Raw genomic sequence first — 23,493 nt, 5'->3', positions numbered from 1 at the left:
TGAATGCTGTTTTGGTATAAATGGGTAAAATCGACTCCTGATCTATATTGGTAGACTAATGGCGTTTCATGGAATTTGAACTCTTTTTTGTCAACAAGGTATGTAATAAAGTCTGAATTCATCACGATAAAGTCTAAAGTCTACACAAGAGATACAAACATAATATTAATGAAAACATTGAGGTATTTCAAGACCTGTTTTATTTTTTTTTTAATTTTTAATTTTATTGAAGTGTGGTAACTTGAACCCAATTCTTCAAAGTGTATCTGCTAACACTAAACGTTCAACGTCATTTTTTTTTACAAGAGTAGGCTACATTGTTATTTTTTTTCGTGTTAAGAAGTAGGTTTGGTGGCTTTGCAAATCCCCAATACATATTTTAAACCTTTTGGTTTTGCCATCTTTTCCTTTTGTTGGTGCTGACTCATTCCATTATAATTTAGCAAGGGCTGTTACTGCATACCATTAGAATTGTCCAACATTTACATATGTTGTTCTCTTTTGAATTCTGAGTAAAACAAAAAAACAATTTTTGAAAAAAGTTCAGCGATTCAAAAGATACTGTGATTTGAAATTTCCTTGTCACTTGGTGGCGCCACATGCAAAAAATCTTTAAAAATCAATATTTTGGGCTTCGGTGATGATAGAGAGTCGATGAAAGTGTCTAATTTACCATTTTTGGGGTCAAGGAATTTAAAAAAGTAAACTGTTTTGCTTTAAAGCGAATGGAAAAAAAGTTATGGAGCAATGAAATATTTTTGGGCGGCGGACTTGAAAATCAAAAAAAGCTATGCGGCATTGCGCATTTTCAAAAAAACTTTTTTGTAAAATGTAGCTTAAAGGTATCTGGTTGATATAAAAATGGATTTTCAAATTATAATTTAATGCCTCATGAACAATATATATAACCTCTATAATGGTTATTTTTGCTATCTATTATATGGATAATGATCAATGTAGAACGTTGGTTAATGATGTGCGTATTGTGCATGGTGCTGGAAAAGGAATGTGATATAACCAATTCCGCAACCACACCAATCGAGGAAAATATGGGTCTCCCCACCCAAAAAAGTCAGTATTATCTGTTTAAAACAGGGGTTTCATGGTTACCAACCCCTCATTGTCGCCCAATTAAGGTACTCTTGAGAGGCTGAGGAAAATTGTTGCGATGTTGAGAAACAACTTGCAGAAGATACTGTAGTTGTTCCTTGTCTTAAAGTTGTTAAATTCCCAGGAAAGGTTTGTACAAGAGCGATGCTCCTCCCTGCATGATTGTTTGTTACAGCTAATGACTTACAAAAATTTCAAAGGATAACAAAACATCACATATCACATCATTGAAAGACTAATCAAAAAAGAATTATTATAGTTAGGTGCCTTAGTCACCCCAGTTGACTGTACATTATTGAAATGAATTACAGTAAATTATTGGCATGTGATATGAAATGAGAAAATGCATTTTGGATCTTTGTCTTGTCTTCTGGAAAAATTGTGTATTTAAGGGCAGATCGCCGTGCGGTATTTGTTGCTTTTTTCAGTCGAGGTTATTGGATCTCACAAAGAATGTGTTGAATGGAAACCCAGCATTTGTCCTCTCTTGGTGGCCATACAAACAAATCTTCTGTAGTATCACCATCACATTGATGAAGAAAATTTACAAGTGCATCTTCTGAAGCAGTATTAATTTCGGTTATTATTCCAATCCACCACTGGTCATCATAAAAGCAAGAAACATATTTGGCAACCTTTAGATTACTTACAGATTTGCTCGGCTCATGATCTGAGAAGAAGGTGTGTATACCAGCATAAAGTTCGTCCTCAGATGTCTGCTTGAACATAACTTTTCCAACCGATACTGGTGTAAAATGGTGAAACGAACGAGTTCCAGGCACTGTACAACCAGATTCATACCGTTTTTCAAGAAAAGCTCTGATGTTGCTGAGATACTCTGGATCCAACAAAAAAAATTCAATTCATTTGATCTTGTGTTTACAGAAATCAAAAAGTTTCTCTATTGTGAGAAGCTCTGTTCCCAAAGGCTGCATCAAGCTTGTTCGCATAAGCGTTCGCTTCACAGTTCCACCAATACCATCGCATGGTGATTTGCCATGGCTAGTGGCAAAAAACACCCATGAAGCGTCATACCCAAAATCCTGCGTGTGAAAGGTCAAACTTACAAAATTCTTGAAGTTTTTATATTGACCGCTGCAGCCATCAGAAAAGTACTCAATTTTGGAAATTGACGAAAAATGAATTTTGAGATAATCCATTAACTTACCCTGCAGTGCATACACAAACCCGGTGTCATAAGTTAAATCAGCAGACAAGAAACAGAATGAAAATGATTGGACTGTGTCATCAACAACAACATACAAAACAACTGGGTGAAGACTGCATTGCTCCTTGTTCCAGTGGTAGCTCTGTATCTCGTCCTGAATAATGTATGAATAGTTCTCGGCAAAATCCCCAAGAATTATTGCCGTGTCCGGTGAAAGGTTTGCTTTAAGTTGCTTCAGATAACGGGCTTGACACTTTGAAATAATATAAGAATGAGAGGTCAGGTTATCCATCTTTGCTGAAGCAAACTCAATGAAATCAGACAAACACATTGTTAAAGTATTGAGTTCTGATTGGTCTGTTGACTGCCATTGCTTGAAATAAATGTCTTCAGAATCTCTTCCATTGAAGTGCTCGTTTAGTTTTGATGTTAGTCCTTCCTTTCCTGGGCAGTTTGAACAACGATGAACCATACACATCCTATCTTCTACATTACACACAATTTCGGCCATCATTTCTTTGTATTCTAAACCACAGGTAGAAGCAACCAGTTTGGCATTCTGATGAATAGCACAAACACACACCGAATGACTCCCAGAAGATCCCATCTTAACACACCATTTTGGACGGAATTCACGAAACTTCGGTAAACCGATTTTGCTTTCAGGAAATTGTGATTTAAAGGCAAAGTACAGTTACTTCAAATTGCAGAGAAGAAGTCACTTTTGCCGGTGGATTTTATTCCCCAAACTGACATAGTCACCGGACCCTGGCATCAACCGAGAAAACTCGTCATCTTCATAAAATGCTAGGACCTGGTCTTTGACTGTATCACTAATACCCTGTCTTGCAGATCGCACAGGTTTTGACAGTAGGCTGTGATCAGATTTCAGCTTCAAAGCCTGACGAACTGTGCTTATATGACAATTAAAAAATTTTGCTGTTTATGACGGTTTTAGTGTCAAGATTTGCACCTTATCTCCATGAATAGTTGTTTCCTGGAATTTTTCCTTCAATTCAAACATCAACTTATTGAGATCATCATATCGAGGGTTAAATGACAGAACGAGCCAAGTCACCCAAAAGTAGTTTTGAGAAAATGGCATTTTAAAATTTAAAAATTTTAATTTTAAATTTGAAGTCAAACCACTCTTTTTTACTGTGTGACTATATTTTGGACCTGTGACGGCAAGTCGGCAATGATGACAAAATGAGCTATGTCACATTAGCTCATTTTGTCAATAGAGATGGTATAGATGCAGAAGCGGCACAATGAGCTATGTAGCAATAGCTCATTGTGTCGTATAGCCCTCTGGACTTAGTTTAAAATGAGCAGTCAGTTCTGAGAAACCTGTTCAGGCTAGAACTTAGCTCTTTCTGTCAGTAAAAATACGGGGCTTGAGAAACACTTTCCAGTATCTAAACACAAAAAATGCAAAAATGGACTTAGCTCGTTCTGTCATTTAGCCCTCGATATGATGTCTTCCACTCTTTGTTGGAACACGTTGGTTGTTGTTCTATAAGATCTATAGCAATGTCCCCGGCACTAGAAAATGACTTTGCTAACCCATTTGTAATTTGGTTCAGTTTTCGTTTTATGGCAGTGGGTTTGTGTCTCTTTGGCATGCTGTGCAACTTCAAAGGAGAATATCCAATTGCCTGTAATGAGCTGTTTAATTTTTCTTTCTCACTTTCCCTTTTCTCTTTATTCTTCCATTCTCTAATTTCCTTGTCATTGTCACTCCCTGATGTAGATGTAGCCATTTGCCCCTCCTCGGATTCTCTTCTCTCAACTTCACTTGTTTCGTTCATCTCAGATTTCATCTGCTTTAGACATGCATGGCATACTTTGAAACCTGGTATTATTGCTTCATATTTCATTCTTAATTTCCTTGCAAGATCCAAATTAATTATGTGTGTTCTCTTGGGGGCTTTCATCATTTTACTTGCATGAACTCCAAGTACATCGCAACATAGTTTAGATGCAGCATGGCTTGTGAATTTTCTAAGGTAGTAAGCTTCATGATGAAGGCATGTGTTTTCACCAGCTGTTCCATCTGTGCAATCTATGCCTGATCGCCATAGAAGCGATTCTCTTTCAGATACTGGGAGCTCATCAAGAGGCTTAAGCATTTTTTTCCTGCAGTGGGACAGTGAATGACAATTGTTGATGCTATTTGTGAGTGAGTCAATTGTACATGGCCCAAGTTCCGTATCCAAAACATGTAATGATACCATTCCACTTTCTTTTTTGTTTTCTTGCAACTTTGTGTGTACTTATGACTAGGTATAATATGTTACCTACTCTCTAAAAATCAAAGATGCAAATTATTAGTTATTTATTTTAAACATTTCAGAGATTAATACTAATAATGTTTGTTTTTATATACCGGTACCGGTAGCGCTGTATCCATTGCAGAATGCATTGCTCCTCAGCGCTTTAAAAAGCAGACAGTGTCAATGTAGCTGTATGGAGATGCAACTGAGTACATTATTACCCAAATCCATTCCGTTGCTCAGTGTCAAGCAAGAATTAGATTCAGTGCTATTTTTAAAAAGTCTATGGTATGACCTGACAGGGTATCGATCCCATGCCTACCGATTCAGAGGCGGCACATCATTAACCAATTATTCATGAGGTATTAAATTATAATTTCAAAATCCATTTTTATATTAATCAGACACCTTTAAAGTACATTTAAAAAAAAAAATTTTTTGAGAAAGCGGAATGCCGCATGGCTTTTTTTGATATTCAAATCCGCCGCCCAAAAATATTTTATTGCTCCATAACGTTTTTTCCATTGGGTTCAGAGCAAAACAGTTTACTTTTTTGAATTCCTTGACCCCAAAAATGGTAAATTAGACACTTTCCTCGACTCTCTATCATCACCGAAGCCCAAAATATTGATTTTTAAAGATTTTTTGCATGTGGCGCCACCAAGTGACAAGGAAATTTCAAATCGCAGTATCTTTTGAATCACGGAACTTTTTTCAAAAATTGTTTTTTTGTTTTACTCAGAATTCAAAAGAGAATAACATATGTAAATGTTGGACAATTCTAATGGTATGCAGTAACAAATGTCAAAATATTTGCTAAATTAATTTGGAATTAGCCTGCTACAGTTGTGTGTTTGTAATGTCATTCGCTATTATGTTTGCGCAAGCAAAGAAAAATAAAATTGAAGAAATTGAATAGAATAGACACTTAAAAATAGGTTCAATTCCACAGAAAAAAGGAAATTCACATGCACATTTGGGAAACGTTAATCTGGACAAACTTTCGCTTGCATGATTTTTGTGAATGTTTTGAGTGGATTAGGATTTCCATTGATCTATCGTCTTAGGTTTTCCACACAAGCTTTACATGCAGCATGTGTGGAGCCCATGATTTGTCCTGATCACCCAGGCAAATTTTAAAGTATGTAAGATTTGCTTGTTTCACAAAACTTGTTATGGTTTGCCTTTGGTTAGGAACAGTAGCCTATAACTGCCACTTATGTAACAAAGAACATCAGGACTTACAATAGTTTTTTGTAAAACTCGATTCATGACTCATGCCGTTCACTCTCCTATCTTGTTGTTATTTAAGTTTCTTGTTGATCGCAATTAAGTCCCCCCTTTTTTCTAACTTAATTCAAACTTTGCGTGCGATAAGTTTTTGTCCAGAAGTTGAATTTTCATTTTGCATGTTTAGTTGTTTTCAGCAATATGTCCTGTGTTTTGCCATGCTAGACTGGTAGTCACTACCTGGTCTAGCCCCCTGAAGAAGTCAGTCGTGTCTGATTGATGAAACGTCGAAATAAAAGCAGATTGTCACTGTATACATCTTGTGATAGTTTAGCTTAATTTGCACCAGTAGAACATCTCATATCATTTAATTTAATGCCTGGTGAACAGCCTCATTCAATTTTCAAAGAACATCAGGGTTATTTTCACACTTTTTTGAAGATGTCATTCTGCTACTTATTCACACCACAAACAGAATTAACACCTTGCTAATATGAAAAAATCTGAATACATGAAAATTCAAATAAGAATGAGTCATAGACAAGTTTCACATAAGCTTAAATCTCCACGTTCAATGAAAAAGATATTCGATGTTCAAAAAGTAGAATGGTACTAAGCATTCAGGCGAAAGTGAATGTAACCCTGCCTGTAAGGGGTGGTTTATGGACAGTTCTCAGAAGGTACATAAGTTGGATGGTCTACCATAGACAAATGGTCCACTAGCCAGATGGTCTAGGTGACCTTTTGACCAGTGGACCATCTAGCTAGGGGGGCTTCTGACTAGTGTACCTTCTGAAGGTAGGTCGGTCACTCCAATGGTCATGGTGTCATCATACATCTCCAAATGTTACAAAATAAAATCATTTCCATGAATATGACAAATTTTGAAACACTATTGGCTCATAAGGTCTTTATAAAACGGTAACAGTAAGAAAAAATTCGGCCAAAAAGCCAATATTATGAGAAAAAATATTATGCAAAAATTTCAAAAACCTGATGTGATGGGTAAAATCTGATGTGATGGGTAAAATCTGATGTGATTTTTGAAATCAGCAGCCTCAATATACCCCAAATCACATCTTACATTGCAGACACAAAATTTTTTATCTTTTTTGTTGGCCTGTGTAATCAAACGTCTCTCCGTAACTATTTTTCAAGGGCTGTTTACGAATGTCAGCAACTTCTAAATTTATTCAAGGCGACGTGCTGTTGAATTGATGTAAACGTGAATGGTTTTACTTTCAACAGATACATTTTCAAGCGTATAATCAAGTTAGTATTTGCATTCCATTTTCAAGACATTGTCATTCCATTTACAGTATACCTTTTACTTTTTAGTAAACCTTTTCGTCTCTTGTTTTATGGTAATAAATCTAATTCGTTGCTAAACTTTATGTTGTGCTTAGCTTAAAGAGTCGCAGTCCATCAACCACTAGTTTACGCAGACGCATGGCATGTGTTTGCTTAACCGAAGTGGTCGAGTTTTGTTTATAATAATTAACGGTAGGTCTAGGGATGGGCAATTCAGAATACCGAATCCAGAAGGATTTGGATCCTAAACTATCCGAATCCAAAACGGCAATAAAACCGGGTAATAAGATTCGGTTTTGAAGATATGCATAAGTCTTGTGCAAGCTGTCAGCTGGAGACAGTGAACTGAAAAAAATGTGGTTTACCCACGCAAACGTTCGAAAACATTGTGCGCGCACGGCGCATGCAACTCTACATCACTCGCTCGCATGAGCAATCAAAGAAACTAAGCGTGCAATTTTCTTCACGCTTTGTACACATGCACAATCCTGCAATGCTTTTTTTCAATCCATGTGCGTATGCGACTCTGCGATAGTTTGACCGGTGGGCGTAACAACATTGAGCAGATGCCCCCTGCTAAAGGAGTTGGCTCTGAAACACCTCAGCATACCTGCCACATCAGCATCTTCCGAGCGATTCTTTTCGACCGCGGCTTGACGGAAACTAAGCTGCGCTCCCGTTCAGCGTTGCCAGATGGGGAAATAGAATATCAAATTAAAAATTTCTGGTGAAATTTACAGGTCTTTATTGCCAAGCTTTTTGACATTGGAACCAGATAACTTTTTGGTGAAATCTGGTGAAATTTTCCCTACTAAATTTTTTTCAAGAAAGTTTTTTCAATTTTTTTAAACTTTTTAGCAATAGGCTATAATCTCTGCTCGTATAGAAAACGTTTTGCAAGAGGTTTGCAAATGGATGATGGCAGTGTCTTATGTCTTAAAAACTATTTGTATTTAAGCGAAATTGCTTTATTTAGGGTCAGGGCCGTAGCCAGACCGCAGAGCAAGGGGGGGCAATTTTTTTTAGGGGGGGCCGAAAAATTTTTTGGGCAAAATCATTATAATTGTAGCTGTTGCTCGAGAATGTTGGGATTTTGCCAGGGGGGGCGAATTTTTTTCAGGGGCGGGGGGCGATGGCCCCCGGCTGGTTACGGGCCTGTTTAGGGTGTTTTAAATACTGGTGAAATTTTAGTTACTTTTTGTTGTCAAGCGGCTTCCATCATCTGGCAACACTGCTCCCATTTGGCTAGAAGTCATTTAGAATGCCTTAATGTGTTGCATTGCAACAAACATTTACTTTGATTGTGTAGCTTTTGTGTCTGAAATTTTTTACTTTTTGTGTTGCTGGAGCCTGGAAATTAATAGGATTCAGTATTCTGGATTCGATTCTGGATTCGGTTTAGTATTCCGGAATAATTCTGGAATAGTGAATTATTCTGAATTGCCCATCCCTAGGTAGGTCGAACGTAGCGAGTGTGGCAATAAAAGCACTCCTAGTGTTACGACATAATTATGTCATCCATCTGCGTGACATTTTGCTGAGTTTACGTTGCTGCTGATGAAACACGCTTTCGCCCCAACGGCCAAAAAAATAGTTAGGCGCCTATGAGCTACAACAAGTTTCGCTGAGAAACATTGTCGTGTTTTATCTGAGAAAACTTTCTTCAACGTTCATCAGCGAAACTCAACCGTGCAACACCCGAATTGACTATATATTTTTCGGACATTTTGACCGAATTAAGTATATTTTTTTCGGACATTTTGCTAAAAAATTGGTCAATGACCAATAAATGACCGAAAAAAAAAACCCAGATCCCTGAATGCTAATAACAAAGAGTTGTGCAGTTCAGAATCTAAACTTGCTGGTGTCTGGCAGTTTTGTCTTCCATTAACCCACTTTTTAAAAATCTTATCAGAAAAAAGCATAGAGCTTACTGAGAGAATTATGGCATTAAAAGCAACATTAGTCTTATTCAAACGAAATCATTTTAAAAATAGTGTTTTTTATAATGGATTTTTAGGGAGTGACAGTTAGTATATTCCTAAGTAGGAGCAGCGACAGTTAGTATAATACTAGAATTTTCTTGATAGGCATATGCTACAGTTTCTTACACTACACTATTGTATTCAGGGAATAACTTACGGTAATACTAATCTCCAAGTGAAATGGAGCATGACAATACAAATCCATGGTCCTACTTGGAAGAGAGGCCACACTAAGGACCATTAACCGTGGGCGCTTTTCCAACAAAAGATTTCCAAATTACTTCTTTTCGCTACAACACGCCAATACCTTCCAGTGCTGCGGTTGAAAGAATGTTTTCAATGGGCAAACCATATTGAAACCAAAATGTCAGATGAACACTTTCAGATGCTTGTGTTTCTTTGTGGAAATTCAAAATAAAACTTGTTTGTTTCGAGTGGTTTATACCGTGTGAATGTTTGGCACCTAGCAAACAAAATGAGTTTGCGCTAGTGTATGCGCTGACGTCGCCAACTTTTTTACAAGTTGCGGTGACGCATGCAGCATATAGTTTTTCGAACGTTTACGGTACGTTTGCGCTGACGGCGTCAATATTTTTTGTATGCGCGTACATCACTGCCGGTACATGTGCTTTTAACACCACTTTATATCATTACACAGAAGCCTCAGAAAGCTGCAAATAGTAGCACGTATATATAATTAGGCGATACAAATTTACATGCTTATGTTGGGAGTTATTATAGTATATATATACAGTAACTATACACAAAACAAATGCTGTTCGTGTTCCAACAGGGCCATTGTTCATCCATCAAGGTGCACATCTGACATGTTCCTATGATTTTCAGCATTGCTTGGATCTATTTCTCCTAATTTTCTGTGCATGATATAGGCTAATCTTCTCTGGTGACGAGATTCAAAATATTTTTATATTCTGTAGAAACCATAAAATACAACTTGTTGAGAATTCCAGGTTGACATTATTTACCTTTTTAAGAACATATTGCAAAAAAACGAGCATATGTTCTGTTCCACGATTAACAATCAGTACCGTACATCAATCAATCATCAACCTTGTCAGTCTCACATTGAGACTGAAAATACAAAACCAACGCTTCCCACTGCTCTAATAGGCCTATGCTGCTGGTGACCTGTTCTCGAGAAAGCCATCATACCGGTACTTGTGCTAGTTTTGAAATTTTATGTTGAGCTGTATCAGCAACTTTTTGAATCAAAGAAAAGTTACGAACCGAAAAACCTTGATTCACCTAAATTTGAAAAAAAAAACTTGAAACCCAGATGTGATAAAAAAACAAAACAGATCTAGGTGGTACCGATCTTACATGCGTACCAGGGTTGCCAGATGGCCTTTTTTTAGGCCAAATTCCAAAAATCTGGCCTTTTTAAATTGCAGTTGGCTTAAAAAAATTGATGCAAATAAGGCCAGAAAATCTGGCCTTATTTGGCCCTTTTCATGGCTGCAAATTTTGACCGGTTAAAGAACCAATTTTATCAGAAACAGTTATATTTTAATCATTTTTTTTGAAAGGTTAAGGTATAGCCTATTCTCCAAGACTCCAAGTATTGAAAATGAGTAAGTATACAGTAAGTTAAATCCCTACAGTAAGTAAGGCATACTGATGATGAATTAAAGTGATAATGGTTTCTAGTTTTTCTGTTACTACAGTAATTGTTTCTTAAACAGATTATGCAAACGAGAGATAGAGAAACCTTTTATTTTGTCTGCTGCGAAAAATAGTATACGGTACAAATATATTTGTTTGTTTATCTTTATCCTGCATTGCGGGAAAGCGGACTTGAGCGCTATGCATCGGTGTACGCCTTCGAACATACACCTGACCCACGCTGTAGCCGACTGCAATGTCTGTTTCCGGTTGTCTACTCTAATTATGACTTAAATTTGGTACTACCCATTACTCGAAATCGATCACCGGGTAGAGGCAATTATCGTAAAGTTTCTTGCCCAGAGAAACAACAGCAATTGCGGGTGGCTGGAGTCAAACATGCAGGCTCTCAACTGCGAGCCCAACGCGCTAACCACTCGGTAACTGCTGCCACTCGGTAACTGCTACATATTGTACCAAACGAACCGGTCATTATGCTGTGACAGTGTTAAATTATTTTCTGTTATGCTTGATCGTTAAATGGCATTTACAAAAAAATATTTTAATTAATTTGATAGCGTTTATTTAGCCTTAATAGAAGTAAATAAAAAAATTGGCCTTTTTTTGGCCTTATTTTATAATGAATTTGGCCTTACTATAGCTTGAGTATCTGGTAACCCTGATGCGTATCGTACCTTAAGTGCTCAATACAAAGGATAGCCTAACTTACCTTTACAGTATGTATATCATCATATTGTACTTCTTAATCTTTGTTCTCTACAGTAGTATCAAATTGTCCTGTTTTTGTAAGTTTTACATAGTTAATTGTTGCAATTTGATGGTGGTATTTACGTTTTTCCCCGTTATTTTAAGAAAACTTTCGCAAGTGCTGTAGCCAGTGATGGGCATTATCGGCGATAATTTATCGGCGATAATTTTCGGCGATAATTTATCGGCGATAATTTTCGGCGATAAATTTTTATCGCTTATCATTATCGCTCAATATTTTTTCAGTTATCGTTTATCGTTATCGCCAAAGGCAATATTTGATTATCGCCGATAATTAATCGCCGATAAATTTTATTTCGGATCAACGCACAAGTGGAAAGATCATGAAAAGTAATATTTTTACTAGCCACCTAGTTAATGAAACTAAAATTAAAACCAGTTCTTCTTCAGTGCCTGAAGTGTGTGTGCACAGGTCGTTGTCAAGGGAGGGGGCACGCCCCCTGCAGTGACGGTCCTGACAACACAATAATTTTTAGAGTTGCAAATTGCAATGCAATGAAATGCATGCAACAAGTCTCTTGTTGTTTTGCTGCAATCGGCAATCGCGAGTGAATTTTACAATTAAAATGTAAGCGCACAGACAGTACAGATTCCTTTGAAGCGAAGCGAAAGAAATTGGCAAGTGGTTTGTGAAAGTGTCGCAATACGAGGCCGCTTTTACATCGGAAACATGGTCTTTCGCGCCACCTCACGATCAACTATTTTATTCTTGTGTTTTTTTTTTTCATTGGAAGTGTTAGTTTTTAGTAATTGTCGTAAAAAAATATAATCCCTCTCGTCAAAACATGAAACTTATTGTTTTAAGCGCATTAAATCTTTAGATGAGTAGATTAACTAAAATTGCAAGAACTTGCCTTGAGACGTGCGGTTACGTCACAAACTCAGTTTAAAAGACAAAATTCACACACAATAACAACACAAGATCAGGTATAGACTATAAGATCGATTTTTTTCTAGCTTGGCGATATAACTTTAATCCAAAATTATAACCAAATTCGTAAGTGCCATTTAACTTATAAAGTTAACCCATTTGTGCCGAAAGTGAAAGTACTTAAAAAAAATTTTCGGAAAATTTAAATATTGCATAATTATGACCTAAAGAACATATCACAATTATTTTTTCCCTAATTGTGTTTGTACTTTTTGAGCAAAAAACCGTCCTATATATAAGACGCTAGGCAAATCCGTTATCAAATTTCACAAGTTTCTTGTGCGTAATGCTTAAGCGTTATTACATTTTACTTATCGCTCAAAGTGATAAATGGGAAATGTCTTGTTCATGTCTTGTCATGTCATTATTGTCATCGAGCATTTTATTGAAATGAAAGTTCAAAAAATATGAAGATGAAAATTAGCAAAGTAACACAACATCACTGAAACAAGTCATTGCGGAATATGATATTGCTTGAAGCATTTGACATGCAGACCAACATCACATTTTTTGCATCTTTGAGTAGTTTGTGCATGACAATAGGCGCATCGAGTTGCGTGGTAAAATTATGCTAAATACAGTATAACCTTTCTCATTTACCTATGCGACCTAGCCTGCCTCAATCAAATATTTTTATTCCTACTAATACAGTGCCTATATTGTAATTCTTATCTCAACAACTCAGCGTTCTGCCATTGCTTTAATGATGGTGTTCACAAAGAAAACAAAAAAAATTATCTGAAATTACCAGTAAATTACGATAATTATGTTATTGTTCTTAAACAAACACAACTAATTTGACAAGCTTGATGGATTTCACAGCATGCACATTTTTACTACCAATAACGCTTAAGATTACAGGCCTCGAAATTCGTTTTTGTTGACGGCGGACAAACGTGTCCGGTCTGAGCACCTATTTCGGCGGACAAATCAAGTCTCACGGCGGACACACCAGTTTTAACATCGATCGTCATGTTTAATCAATTTATTTTGATAATTCTTCGCCATTTGAGAACTATAGCTACAGTTTGGAAGGCTTTTTAAAATTTCAGCGAAGTCACTCTGAAAGGCTTTCATCAGACCAACGACGTGCGCTTGATGAGTCAAAGCGCCGTGTAGCTGCATAATACGCCGCATAACTGATTAACTTTCACCGAGCGAGGTCGTACGGCTTCTTGCGTCACAATGCTCTGGACACGAGTCGGAAAACTCCCACACTAACTCTACTATTTTCTGCTGTGCAAAGTTTCACTAGGCTTCTTTCTTTAGGTTTATTTTTACGTGTCATGTGAGCGAAAGTGTTAAAGAGCGAGTAGGTTCATTGCCTTCATTCTCACTTCTACAATTTTCCCTGCGTTTTTTCTTACAGTAATACCAAAAGTTAACAATTTTTTTTGCATCTTGCTGTAATAGCCTACTCGTGTAATCTAATTTTGTAACCAAGCTTGCCTTATCAATATTACTCAGAGATCAAAGCCAGACATTGTGACGTAAGACTTGAACTAAGTTTCGCGTTATTAGTGTAAATGTACGGTACTCCCATCGATTCTTAGCGAAGAATTCACCTTTGTTACGCTGATTCAATGTAATCCATCGTTGAAGCAACGTAAAAATGGAAGGTTTTCCTTGAACGGAAGCTAAGGGATACAATATTAACATTTTCTAGATGCGCGCTACCGCGCTAGAATGCGCGGGAAATTATATTCTCGCAATAATTGTTCGTGCTGTGCAATGACGATTTGTATCGCTAGTTCCTGTGTTATTTCTCGGCGGACAAATATGACCGATCTAGATGGTACTTCCCGCGGACATCACATGCTGTGACGGCGGACATGTCCGCGGTGTCCGCCGTGAATTTCGAGGCCTGAGATTACTGATAAATTTTCAAGCATTTTGCGTTTTTTGGAATTTTTCTATTATTGCTGACTTTGCTGTAAACAGCCCTTTAAGTAGAAAGCAAAATACAAAGTTTGGAATTTTTTATGGTATTTTCATATGATTTAATTATTTTTCTTACTGCACGTAAGCGGCAGTGTAACTCAATTGATAAAAACATCCAACTGGTATCTGAAGGTATAATTATAAGCACGGCGGTTACCTCAGTGATTTGATTCTAGATCAAGAGGTTGAAGATTCGATACCTATACCATAGATATCTTACATATAGATATGCAACTCAGCAATCGTGGAATTATCGTCACGCTCGACTGACTTTATGGACACAATCAACAATCAAGGTTGCCAGCTTGGCTAGCGTATCTATGGTAGGCTATTATTGTACGGTTTGGGCTTGGCGAGTGGCGGCTTTTGAGCTCCTTTGGAATATTTTGTTTGGCGTATATTTCAAGTTTTCACAGAATAGCCTACTATGAAAAATCAAGACAATAATCTTTCTTCACGTAGGTTATGCAACTTCTGTTTCATGATCGTCGGAACTACCATTTAAGCTTATTTCCAGTGACTCATTAAAGCTTGTTGTAGGCAGTTTACAAACCTGAGATAGAGGGGCGCCGGAACGATTTTAGGGTGAGATATACGGTAGCGATAATGCTGGGCAACTCGTTCGTTTTCCCGCTATTAGCCATGAAAGTCGAAATGTGAGACAGATGAATAATTGCAATAACTTGAACAAGAAACGAAAGGTAAATTTCACATTCATAGCATCACAATCTGCCGCAAAGTATAAAATGTGTCCACGGGATAATTTGTGTGGGCCTACTGTAGGCTATAGGCCCTATAATTTGGCTAAAAGCGAATAGCAGAAGTTGTTAGCCTATATTGCAAAATGTGCAGTAGCTTACATGACCTTAAAAGGGCACCATTGCCCCCATCCAGAGAAAATTTGAGGGCAGGGGGCATCCTCCCCCCTGCTGAGACAGCTTCATTAGCATCACGGATCCAACCGCCAAACCAAGACAATTTTAATGTTTGGTACACACCATAACTAGGCTACCAAATGCTATAGCACAGCTTTCGGTAGCCAGCAGTAACTTTCATTTTGGTAACACTCAGTAGATTAATTGAATAAAACTTCAGCTTGTCCTGGAACTACAGCTCCACAAAAGGTCTTTACCTACTTATCAATGGTTGACAGGCTTGTTGTTAGGCATTGTCGGAAATTTTCAAGCATTTTCAGGGGTTGTCAGGCATTGTAGAATAGCTACTTTTAGGCATTGTCTAGGATTTACAGGCATTGTCGATCATTATCAGTGGTTGACGGGTTTGTTAGGCATTATAGAACATTTTCAGGCATTGCCAAACATTTTCAGGGGTTGTCGAGGATTTTCAGGAGTTGTCAGGCATTGTAGAGTAGCTACTTTCAAGCATTGTTGGGAATTTCCAGGCATTGTCAAGGATTTCCAGGCATTGTTGATCAATATCAGTGGTTGACAGGTTTGGTAGTCATTATGGAACATTTTCAGGCATTGTCGAACATTTTCAGGGGTTGTCAGGCATTGTAGAGTAGCTACTTTCAGGCATTGTCGGTAATTTCAAGGCATTGTCTAGGATTTAGGGGGGGGCAGAGGGTGCAGGTACCCCGGACCCCCGACTTTTAAAGGGCCCCCTGTAGCGATCCATTATTTCATCGTTGCAGTGTCAAATGTTACTTATATCCTTAGCTCATTTTAATATTGCCTTAACCTAAACATGCAACTAGCATGGGAGATTGCCAGGTTCGAGCCTCAATCTCACTTTTTATGCAGACGTACACGTGCAGGCACAGCTCTGCAAAGCGTTATGGTGTCGCTTCCAAGCAACCATCCGTGAGTTTGTGCGTCTTTTTACTCCAACAAGGAGATCTCCGAATAGGAGAAATCATTGTGAAGACTTTAATTCACAACTTTGCCACCCTTATGTTCTCAGCTGAAGCACTCAGTTAGTATAACTCTGTGGCGCAAAGACAGGGGAAATCATGCGAAGCCGCCCAAAGAGGTTGTAGTCTTCGTGTGCCCCAATTTTTTTTAATATTACTAGGAGCTAACATGATTTAAGAAACGTTGTTTCTGTTTTTTGTTTATTGCACTACTGAATGCGCAGGTTTTTTTTACCCTGTAATGGAACTTTTGTGTAAGCTTGCTTGGCATTTGGACATATATTTTCTTTTGTCTCTTGAGAAGACAGAATCGCTGTCACGTGTTCTGGTGCTGAGATCGACAAAACAGCACTATCCATCACACTTAAACTTTTACTCAGCAAAACAATCCATTGATGATGCCAGTCTCCCTCGACTCAACTGACACTATATAATTTCTTCCATTTGTAATTTTGTATCGGAACATGGCCGATCAACGTTGAATAATCGTTTTGTAGCATATTGCTGAAAATCTTCCCGACAACCCATAGGGTTGACTGCAAATCTTAGTGTTCAGTGTTCACGTTGCATGAACAGTTTTCGATGTTTTATTGTGTTACTGTATAACGTTTTTTCTTAACAGTGCTATTATCCCCACAAATGATGTCACACGCTGTGAACAACAGTGATGGACCTTCGAACCCCGGAAATGTTGCTAAACAACAACCTCTTCAATCAGTGACGTCATCCGGCGAACAGTCGATGGGCAGCTCATGTAATTAAATGCTGCAAAACCTTGCGTTTACGTTGTATTTTAATATTGTAATTACGTAACTTTTTACTGTAGTGTTTGTGTATTTTTAACAGCGCCAAGCTGTTGTGCTAAGACGAATGGTCTTAAGGATTGACCACTCCAGCATTTGTCCATTTGTTTATTTTACAGTCTACAGTAATCGCAGAATTAGGTTATTTTTGTTTGTTCTAAATACATGTGACTGTTTAATCATCCTATGTAGTTCTTTGCAGGACAGTACAGCGTCTTCCAGTATAGCCATCTCAAGTACGCCTACTTCGGAAAGAGATGCATCTCAGCCAATTGGCAATTCTTTTTCAAGTCTCTTGTAGGCTACAAGCTGGCCAACCTGCTTTTCAAAAGCTCTTGCCTATACACTGTAGGTTATATAGCTTCATCGCAAGAAAAATGCAAATATTGCATTAACACGAAATCGTTGTCTTTTTCTGCAACTGTCTGCATTTCTTCCAATGCAGCACCAGACAACCAGTGGTTGTCAATTTCAACCTTTCTCTCTGTCTAAGTTGTCTGCTCAATGTTTTTGTTTATTGTGTATGGTTGAATATGACTGCGAGTGGCATGCAAATGCGCGCATCTAACAGTTGGCATGGCATGTTACTAACCTAATTAACCTATGTTGGGCAAGCATGCATATGCCCACGAAACATTAGTTTACCTACTGTATGAAACAACCGCATGGTTTCGAATCATGTAGCCTACTGTAGCTTTTTTTATTTCTGTGTTTTGTTTGCAGTTGCTGAACGACTGTTCAAACTTATGCACATTTACGATTTTGTGAATGGTATTTAGACCTGTCGATGCCTATGTTCTTTTGTTTTAATTAGTTTTGTTCGCCTTTCAAATCAGACAAACACATTGTTAAAGTATTGAGTTCTGATTGGTCTGTTGACTGCCATTGCTTGAAATAAATGTCTTCAGAATCTCTTCCATTGAAGTGCTCGTTTAGTTTTGATGTTAGTCCTTCCTTTCCTGGGCAGTTTGAACAACGATGAACCATACACATCCTATCTTCTACATTACACACAATTTCGGCCATCATTTCTTTGTATTCTAAACCACAGGTAGAAGCAACCAGTTTGGCATTCTGATGAATAGCACAAACACACACCGAATGACTCCCAGAAGATCCCATCTTAACACACCATTTTGGACGGAATTCACGAAACTTCGGTAAACCGATTTTGCTTTCAGGAAATTGTGATTTAAAGGCAAAGTACAGTTACTTCAAATTGCAGAGAAGAAGTCACTTTTGCCGGTGGATTTTATTCCCCAAACTGACATAGTCACCGGACCCTGGCATCAACCGAGAAAACTCGTCATCTTCATAAAATGCTAGGACCTGGTCTTTGACTGTATCACTAATACCCTGTCTTGCAGATCGCACAGGTTTTGACAGTAGGCTGTGATCAGATTTCAGCTTCAAAGCCTGACGAACTGTGCTTATATGACAATTAAAAAATTTTGCTGTTTATGACGGTTTTAGTGTCAAGATTTGCACCTTATCTCCATGAATAGTTGTTTCCTGGAATTTTTCCTTCAATTCAAACATCAACTTATTGAGATCATCATATGATGTCTTCCACTCTTTGTTGGAACACGTTGGTTGTTGTTCTATAAGATCTATAGCAATGTCCCCGGCACTAGAAAATGACTTTGCTAACCCATTTGTAATTTGGTTCAGTTTTCGTTTTATGGCAGTGGGTTTGTGTCTCTTTGGCATGCTGTGCAACTTCAAAGGAGAATATCCAATTGCCTGTAATGAGCTGTTTAATTTTTCTTTCTCACTTTCCCTTTTCTCTTTATTCTTCCATTCTCTAATTTCCTTGTCATTGTCACTCCCTGATGTAGATGTAGCCATTTGCCCCTCCTCGGATTCTCTTCTCTCAACTTCACTTGTTTCGTTCATCTCAGATTTCATCTGCTTTAGACATGCATGGCATACTTTGAAACCTGGTATTATTGCTTCATATTTCATTCTTAATTTCCTTGCAAGATCCAAATTAATTATGTGTGTTCTCTTGGGGGCTTTCATCATTTTACTTGCATGAACTCCAAGTACATCGCAACATAGTTTAGATGCAGCATGGCTTGTGAATTTTCTAAGGTAGTAAGCTTCATGATGAAGGCATGTGTTTTCACCAGCTGTTCCATCTGTGCAATCTATGCCTGATCGCCATAGAAGCGATTCTCTTTCAGATACTGGGAGCTCATCAAGAGGCTTAAGCATTTTTTTCCTGCAGTGGGACAGTGAATGACAATTGTTGATGCTATTTGTGAGTGAGTCAATTGTACATGGCCCAAGTTCCGTATCCAAAACATGTAATGATACCATTCCACTTTCTTTTTTGTTTTCTTGCAACTTTGTGTGTACTTATGACTAGGTATAATATGTTACCTACTCTCTAAAAATCAAAGATGCAAATTATTAGTTATTTATTTTAAACATTTCAGAGATTAATACTAATAATGTTTGTTTTTATATACCGGTACCGGTAGCGCTGTATCCATTGCAGAATGCATTGCTCCTCAGCGCTTTAAAAAGCAGACAGTGTCAATGTAGCTGTATGGAGATGCAACTGAGTACATTATTACCCAAATCCATTCCGTTGCTCAGTGTCAAGCAAGAATTAGATTCAGTGCTATTTTTAAAAAGTCTATGGTATGACCTGACAGGGTATCGATCCCATGCCTACCGATTCAGAGGCGGCACATCATTAACCAATTATTCATGAGGTATTAAATTATAATTTCAAAATCCATTTTTATATTAATCAGACACCTTTAAAGTACATTTAAAAAAAAAAATTTTTTGAGAAAGCGGAATGCCGCATGGCTTTTTTTGATATTCAAATCCGCCGCCCAAAAATATTTTATTGCTCCATAACGTTTTTTCCATTGGGTTCAGAGCAAAACAGTTTACTTTTTTGAATTCCTTGACCCCAAAAATGGTAAATTAGACACTTTCCTCGACTCTCTATCATCACCGAAGCCCAAAATATTGATTTTTAAAGATTTTTTGCATGTGGCGCCACCAAGTGACAAGGAAATTTCAAATCGCAGTATCTTTTGAATCACGGAACTTTTTTCAAAAATTGTTTTTTTGTTTTACTCAGAATTCAAAAGAGAATAACATATGTAAATGTTGGACAATTCTAATGGTATGCAGTAACAAATGTCAAAATATTTGCTAAATTAATTTGGAATTAGCCTGCTACAGTTGTGTGTTTGTAATGTCATTCGCTATTATGTTTGCGCAAGCAAAGAAAAATAAAATTGAAGAAATTGAATAGAATAGACACTTAAAAATAGGTTCAATTCCACAGAAAAAAGGAAATTCACATGCACATTTGGGAAACGTTAATCTGGACAAACTTTCGCTTGCATGATTTTTGTGAATGTTTTGAGTGGATTAGGATTTCCATTGATCTATCGTCTTAGGTTTTCCACACAAGCTTTACATGCAGCATGTGTGGAGCCCATGATTTGTCCTGATCACCCAGGCAAATTTTAAAGTATGTAAGATTTGCTTGTTTCACAAAACTTGTTATGGTTTGCCTTTGGTTAGGAACAGTAGCCTATAACTGCCACTTATGTAACAAAGAACATCAGGACTTACAATAGTTTTTTGTAAAACTCGATTCATGACTCATGCCGTTCACTCTCCTATCTTGTTGTTATTTAAGTTTCTTGTTGATCGCAATTAAGTCCCCCCTTTTTTCTAACTTAATTCAAACTTTGCGTGCGATAAGTTTTTGTCCAGAAGTTGAATTTTCATTTTGCATGTTTAGTTGTTTTCAGCAATATGTCCTGTGTTTTGCCATGCTAGACTGGTAGTCACTACCTGGTCTAGCCCCCTGAAGAAGTCAGTCGTGTCTGATTGATGAAACGTCGAAATAAAAGCAGATTGTCACTGTATACATCTTGTGATAGTTTAGCTTAATTTGCACCAGTAGAACATCTCATATCATTTAATTTAATGCCTGGTGAACAGCCTCATTCAATTTTCAAAGAACATCAGGGTTATTTTCACACTTTTTTGAAGATGTCATTCTGCTACTTATTCACACCACAAACAGAATTAACACCTTGCTAATATGAAAAAATCTGAATACATGAAAATTCAAATAAGAATGAGTCATAGACAAGTTTCACATAAGCTTAAATCTCCACGTTCAATGAAAAAGATATTCGATGTTCAAAAAGTAGAATGGTACTAAGCATTCAGGCGAAAGTGAATGTAACCCTGCCTGTAAGGGGTGGTTTATGGACAGTTCTCAGAAGGTACATAAGTTGGATGGTCTACCATAGACAAATGGTCCACTAGCCAGATGGTCTAGGTGACCTTTTGACCAGTGGACCATCTAGCTAGGGGGGCTTCTGACTAGTGTACCTTCTGAAGGTAGGTCGGTCACTCCAATGGTCATGGTGTCATCATACATCTCCAAATGTTACAAAATAAAATCATTTCCATGAATATGACAAATTTTGAAACACTATTGGCTCATAAGGTCTTTATAAAACGGTAACAGTAAGAAAAAATTCGGCCAAAAAGCCAATATTATGAGAAAAAATATTATGCAAAAATTTCAAAAACCTGATGTGATGGGTAAAATCTGATGTGATGGGTAAAATCTGATGTGATTTTTGAAATCAGCAGCCTCAATATACCCCAAATCACATCTTACATTGCAGACACAAAATTTTTTATCTTTTTTGTTGGCCTGTGTAATCAAACGTCTCTCCGTAACTATTTTTCAAGGGCTGTTTACGAATGTCAGCAACTTCTAAATTTATTCAAGGTGACGTGCTGTTGAATTGATGTAAACGTGAATGGTTTTACTTTCAACAGATACATTTTCAAGCGTATAATCAAGTTAGTATTTGCATTCCATTTTCAAGACATTGTCATTCCATTTACAGTATACCTTTTACTTTTTAGTAAACCTTTTCGTCTCTTGTTTTATGGTAATAAATCTAATTCGTTGCTAAACTTTATGTTGTGCTTAGCTTAAAGAGTCGCAGTCCATCAACCACTAGTTTACGCAGACGCATGGCATGTGTTTGCTTAACCGAAGTGGTCGAGTTTTGTTTATAATAATTAACGGTAGGTCTAGGGATGGGCAATTCAGAATACCGAATCCAGAAGGATTTGGATCCTAAACTATCCGAATCCAAAACGGCAATAAAACCGGGTAATAAGATTCGGTTTTGAAGATATGCATAAGTCTTGTGCAAGCTGTCAGCTGGAGACAGTGAACTGAAAAAAATGTGGTTTACCCACGCAAACGTTCGAAAACATTGTGCGCGCACGGCGCATGCAACTCTACATCACTCGCTCGCATGAGCAATCAAAGAAACTAAGCGTGCAATTTTCTTCACGCTTTGTACACATGCACAATCCTGCAATGCTTTTTTTCAATCCATGTGCGTATGCGACTCTGCGATAGTTTGACCGGTGGGCGTAACAACATTGAGCAGATGCCCCCTGCTAAAGGAGTTGGCTCTGAAACACCTCAGCATACTTGCCACATCAGCATCTTCCGAGCGATTCTTTTCGACCGCGGCTTGACGGAAACTAAGCTGCGCTCCCGTTCAGCGTTGCCAGATGGGGAAATAGAATATCAAATTAAAAATTTCTGGTGAAATTTACAGGTCTTTATTGCCAAGCTTTTTGACATTGGAACCAGATAACTTTTTGGTGAAATCTGGTGAAATTTTCCCTACTAAATTTTTTTCAAGAAAGTTTTTTCAATTTTTTTAAACTTTTTAGCAATAGGCTATAATCTCTGCTCGTATAGAAAACGTTTTGCAAGAGGTTTGCAAATGGATGATGGCAGTGTCTTATGTCTTAAAAACTATTTGTATTTAAGCGAAATTGCTTTATTTAGGGTCAGGGCCGTAGCCAGACCGCAGAGCAAGGGGGGGCAATTTTTTTTAGGGGGGGCCGAAAAATTTTTTGGGCAAAATCATTATAATTGTAGCTGTTGCTCGAGAATGTTGGGATTTTGCCAGGGGGGGCGAATTTTTTTCAGGGGCGGGGGGCGATGGCCCCCGGCTGGTTACGGGCCTGTTTAGGGTGTTTTAAATACTGGTGAAATTTTAGTTACTTTTTGTTGTCAAGCGGCTTCCATCATCTGGCAACACTGCTCCCATTTGGCTAGAAGTCATTTAGAATGCCTTAATGTGTTGCATTGCAACAAACATTTACTTTGATTGTGTAGCTTTTGTGTCTGAAATTTTTTACTTTTTGTGTTGCTGGAGCCTGGAAATTAATAGGATTCAGTATTCTGGATTCGATTCTGGATTCGGTTTAGTATTCCGGAATAATTCTGGAATAGTGAATTATTCTGAATTGCCCATCCCTAGGTAGGTCGAACGTAGCGAGTGTGGCAATAAAAGCACTCCTAGTGTTACGACATAATTATGTCATCCATCTGCGTGACATTTTGCTGAGTTTACGTTG

The sequence above is a fragment of the Aplidium turbinatum genome, chromosome 2 (assembly GCF_918807975.1).
Source record: "Aplidium turbinatum chromosome 2, kaAplTurb1.1, whole genome shotgun sequence".
NCBI classification, from domain to species: Eukaryota; Metazoa; Chordata; class Ascidiacea; order Aplousobranchia; family Polyclinidae; genus Aplidium; species Aplidium turbinatum.
This window is presented reverse-complemented; position numbering follows the sequence as displayed.